Raw genomic sequence first — 5,893 nt, 5'->3', positions numbered from 1 at the left:
ATCCACCCTCCTCAGCCTCCCAAAGTGCTAGATTACAGACATGAGCCACCGCACCTGGCCTTATTTTTGAATTAATAATTTTCTCGGGCAATAGAGTGATATTTGGTGAGAAGGAGGGGCGCTTTTTTCTTAATGCTGGAGTTACTGGGGAGAAACTGATAGGAAGCCTGAAGTTAGCAAGCTCAGGCTCCAACCTCAGCATTTCACAGCTCAGCTAAAGAAAAGACATAGGTCTAAGAATGCTTGTTAATAAAACAGAGAACCAAGATAAAATCAGTGTGGCCATGTCTGCGTCTTTGAAGGAACCAAAATTAGACAACTATCTGGCAAGACTCAATAAGAAAAAAAATCCACAGATGAAGAATGTAAATGAAAAACATGGATCATAACGACAAATAACTCCCAGACTTTACAAAGCAAAAAGACAAGAGTTTCACTTCCAGTAAGCATGAAGAAAGAGTGTGACCCCATCCTTTCTATGTCAGCAATGAGAAAAAATGGAATTGTGGACAGAAATTATCACGGCTTTCAAATACACTGGAAAATGGTGGGTGCAAATCTGAAGTAATTGCCAGTCTTGGGGGGGCCCTTCCTCGCAGTGGAGCTGAATGGTACTGAGGGTGGGTGAGTCGTCAGCAGGAGCTCTATTTGTGGGAGAGATTGATGTTTCTTGGTTATTTTGCACATAATTTCTAGCACATTACCAAAAATTATAAGAATTACAGGAGAGTGTGATTTTCATCCAAGAGAAAAGCTAGGCAATAGAAGCAGGCACACAGATAGCCCAGATGCAAGTGCTTTACAGTACTGCTGTAAATACACAAAAAGAGATGGAGGAAAGGATGAACAAAATAATCAAAAGATGGAGAATTTCAACAGAGAGATGGAAGCCATGAAAATAAGTGCTTATAACTTGTTATTAAAATTAAATAAAACAGGCCAGGTGGCTCACACCTGTAATCCCAGCACTTTGGGAGGCTGAGGCGAGCAGATCACCTGAGGTCAGGAGTTCGAGACCAGCCTGGCCCAAATGGTGAAACCCCGTCTCTACTAAAACTACAAAAATTAGCCAGGCGTGATGGCGGGTGCCTGTAATCCCAGCTACTCAGAAGGCTGAGGCAGGAAAATTGCTTGAACCCAGGAAGCTGAGGTTGCAGTGAACTGAGATTGCACCACTGCACCCCAGCCTGGGAGACAGGGTGAGACTCCATCTCAAAAAATAAATAAATAAAAATAAGCTGTATGTGACGCTGCATTCTTGTGTGAGTTGTGCAACTGACAGCAAAGTAGTCAGGAATCCATCTTGTGAAGCCTGCAAGGACCAAACGCCCCACCCCGATTTAGAGCTGTGGGTGCCGCCCACATGAGGAGCTGAGTCCTGAAAGGCTGAAGACGGGCCCTTCTTGGGAGAAAAATAAAATGGAAAGAAGGCCGGGCGTGGTGGCTCAGGCCTGGAATCCCAGCACTTTGGGAGGCTGAAATGGATGGATCACGAGGTAAGGAGTTCAAGACCAGCCTGGCCAAGATGGTAAAACCCTGTCTTTACTAAAAATACAAAAATGAGCCAGGCATGGTGGTGTGCACCTGTAATCCCAGCCACTTGAGAGGCCGAGGCAGGAGAATCTCTTGAACCTGGGAGGTGGAGGTTGCAGTGAGCTGAGATGGAGCCACTATGCTCCAGCCTGGGCAATAAGGGTGACAGTGTCTCAGAAAAAGAAAAGAGAAGAAATGGACAAGCAGCCGCACCCAAGTCCTGCGCCCAGCAGGGGAGTTGCGCAGTCCGGCCAGCACTGCGTCTGTCCCCACACATCTAGGGAGAATGTTGGCAGACTGGAGGCACTTTGGTTATCCACTCGTGGCTAAAAAATAATCTTCTATTGGAACATGGCTTGGCCAATGTTTGTTGGGGGGTCTGAGAAATGGTGGCCAGTTTTTGGATCTTCAAAATTTCATACCATTTACCCATTAAAATGGTTCTGCCAGTGGTCAGGCAAAGGTGGCAGGACTACATCCAGGACGGCTGTCGCTGAGTAACCAGGAGGCGGAAGAAACGGGAATGAGCTGACGGTGGCAGCCACCGTCAGCGGAGGAAGAGAAAACCTCCCAAGCCCCACAGTGGGTACCCCAAAACCCATAGCGGCTCCTGCCCCGGCTCAGGAAAGAGAGGGAATGTCACCCCCAGAGTACAGGGAAGCAGCGGGGGGCCGGGGCTGCTGTCTCCCTCTCGGACTAGGCAGGGAGTCACCACGTCCAGTGCAGGGCACTAAGTAGTGTTCCCATGGTGACAACATCCGTCAGCAAGTGGCTCTGACCTGATATTATTGCGCCTGTAACCTCTGTTCCACCTCACACTTGTTAAATTGGAAGAACTCTGACCCTCCCTACGGGGGGATGCCCAAGGGATGGCTGAATTATTTGCCACTATTTGCTGCACACCGTCTCACCTGGGCAGATGTGCAGGCTGTCCTGGACGGGACGCGATGCTCACTGCGGGTGAGCCACAGCTGGTTTTAAATAAAGCAAAGGAAGAGGCACAGCGCTTTCATGATGAAAATCCAGGCAACACTCCAGATCCTGACTGGGCAATTCCCAGCACGGACCGAACCGGGGGTATTGTAGAGGACATATGTCTGTCCCACTGTAGCTAACAGTTTGCAGTATTGGATTTAAGAGATGCTTCCTTGGCCAGGCGTGGTGGCTCCTGCCTGTAATCCCAGCACTTTGGGAGGCCGAGGCGGGCAGATCATCTGAGGTCAGTTCAAGACCAGCCTGGCCAACATGGTGAAACCCTGTCTGTATTAAAAATACAAAAATTAGCTGGGCATAGTGGCGCATTCCTGTAATCCCAGCTACTTGGGAGGCTGAGGCAGGGGAATCGCTTGAACCCCGTAGTTGGCGGTTGCAGTGAGCTGAGCTCATGCCATTGCACTCCAGCCTGGACGGCACTGCACTCCATCTCAAAAAAAAAAAAAAAAAAAAGATGCTTTTTTTTTGCATACCCATGGACACAGAAAGTCGGTTGTTATTCCCCTTTGAATAGACAGAGCCTAAAGCCACACACAATTTCAGTATCATTGCAATGTGTTAAATCCCACCAGGATTTAACAGCCTTGGATCAAGATTTGAGGAACTTACAATGGAAAAACAGGGTGTAGTTGCAATAGGTGGATGATTTACTAATATCTAGCCCCTCTGAATGGGACTATCAGAATAACACCGTTAAAACTCGAAACCGTCTATCAACCTGTGGATATAAGGTTTCAAGTAAACAGGTTCAACTACGCCAACAAACTGTGGAATATTTAGGCTTTCTCCTGCAGGAGTGGAACAGAGCTCTAGCAGTGGAAAGGTGAAATGCAGGTGCTTCCGTCTCAGCCACCGCTACCCGAAGGCAGCTAAGAGGATTTCTAGGCATAACAGGGTTTTGCTTCTCTGGATTCCTATCAGCTGGTAAAGCCACTAGACAAACCGTTGAAGGGAGCTAACAGTGTCCCTTCGACGGCAAACAGAACACCTGCACACGTCTGAATAACTGAAGCCTGAGTTGACCTCTGCCCCCGCCCTGGGGCTCCCCCATTCTCAGAAGCCCTTTCACGAGCCCCGTAGGTGCCTGAGAGGCTGGGTCGAACACTAGGGTCCCTACAGAGAAATTAGGAAGAATGTGGCAGCCCATGGCTTGCAGGACACTGTGGCCAAAGGCTGGCCCCTTGGTTAAGGGTTGCCGCTGCCACCTGCCTGCAGGCAAAGGAAGCTGAAGAGTTGTTTGGGGACGGCCCGTGGTGACCCACGAGCCTCACCAGGTGCTGGTGTTACCAGAACAGAAGGGAGGTGACTGGCTGACAGCAGGCAGGCAGAGCAAACGCCAGGTCACACTCCCAGACGACCCTGCAGTAAAAGTGCAGACTGCTGGAGCCTTAAACCCAGAAACTGTACTTCCCTCTCTCGAAGAGCCCAAGAACCTACGCACAATCGTTTAGAAATGATCGGCCAGGCGTTCTCCAGTTGCCCTAACGTAAAGGACGCAGCCCTGCCACGTGCAGACTGGACATTGTTCGTGGATGGGAGGAGCCTGGTGACCAACGGAAAAAGAAATGGTGCATATGACGTGGTAACAGTTTCCGGGGCAACAGAAGCTGGGATTTTACCAGCAGGAACCTCTGGATCGCCCTTACGAGAGCTCTGCGGTTGTCCCAAGTACACAGGGCGCTTGGAATAAATTGGGAGCAATTTATTACACTCAGCGTGGAGACCCCAATCCTCTGGACCGATGGAAAGGGAAAATCAGGCCCTAAAAACAGTTCTTGCCAAACTGTGCCGGGAAACTCAACCAAAATGGATTTAGGACTTTGGCCTTGCATTGCTCTTAACAGTCACTCCCAGAAGTGGGATCGGCTTGAGTCCCTGTAAAGTTCTATATGGGAGACCCTTTGCTGCTAATCTCAGGTTACGGGGGTGCCCCTTCGTAGAAAGTCAACTACTAAACATGATGATACTCAGGTGGGACAAATTCTTCGTGTATTGCATGAGCTTCTTCGGACAGGAGCACTGCGGACTCAGCAGAACTGGTCCACTTCTTCCAGCCTGGTGATAGGTGCTGCTAAAACATGGAGGGGAACAGGCCCAACTCAGCTGCTGGGTGTCCCCTTCGCCAATACCAAGCTGTCATAACAACGGAAAATTCCGGTAAGTCTCCGCACGTGATTCGCAAGCCACTGTTCTTCTCCAAGGCTGCCCTGGCTGTTCTAAAACTTTAGGATTTCCAGATAAAGTACACTCAGCAGGCCAACTTTGCCACCATCACCATGATTCCTGATGCCCTCTTCATCAGGATTGCCTCCGATCTGTACATCAACTTAAAAGCAGAGTCTTTCATCAGATGCCTTTGTATATCCTTCCTTAATAGATCTCCAATTTTTTCTCAGATGTATTTTTGTTTTTTATTTTTTTGAGGTGGAGTCTCACTCTGTCACCCAGGCTGGAGTGCAGTGGCGAAATCTCGGCTCACTGCAACCTCTGCCTCCCAGCTCAAACGGTTCTCCTGCCTCAGCTTCCCAAGCAGCTGGGATTACAGGTACCCGCCACCATGCCTGGCTAAGTTTTTGCATTTTTAGTAGAGATAGGGTTTTTCCATGTTGACCAGGCTGGTCTTGAACTCCTGACCTCGGATGATCCACCCGCCTCTGCCTCCCAAAGTGCTGGGATTACAGGCATGAGCCACCTTGCCCAGCCTCTTGTGTACTTTCTCAGTTTTCAGGGTAGAGGTCCTCTGCATCTCTCGTTAGGTTTATTTTAAACATACTATTGGTTGTGATGATAATATAAATGATATTGTCTTTTACATTTCACTTTACCTTGCCAGTCTGTAGAATATATTTGGTTTTTGCACCTTGACCTTCAGAACCCTGTTAAACGTGTGTAAATTCTTTTGGTTTCTCCCCATATGCAAATATGTCATTTGCAAATAATGACATTTTCCTTTCCTTTCTAAGCATATCTTTACTTTTCTTGCCATATTGCATTTATTTCTTTTCAACCTTTGAATGCTTTATTTGTAATTCTAGATTAATTGCATGGTTGAGAATGTGACATTGTTGGTAAACGTTCTACATTCACTTAAAGAAGCATGGAATCTCTAGGTGTTTGGAATAGCATTCCGCGTATGCGCAGTATGTGAATATTTATAATCTTGTGCAAATTCATGTATTCTATTTTTTTATCTGCTTGTTCTATCAGTTACTTAAAGATTTGTTTAAAATACCTAAGTTTCTCCTGGTTGTATTTTTGCAAAACAAAACACAAAACTAGGTGTGATTGTGGGTTTGCCTTGATTTTCAGTTTTGTTGTATTTTGCTTACTGTGTTATCAGATACGTGCAAATGCAGGATTACAATAT

Source organism: Cebus imitator, unplaced genomic scaffold, assembly GCF_001604975.1.
Source record: "Cebus imitator isolate Cc_AM_T3 unplaced genomic scaffold, Cebus_imitator-1.0 Scaffold449, whole genome shotgun sequence".
NCBI classification, from domain to species: domain Eukaryota; kingdom Metazoa; phylum Chordata; class Mammalia; order Primates; family Cebidae; genus Cebus; species Cebus imitator.
Note: the sequence above shows the minus strand (reverse complement) of the source record.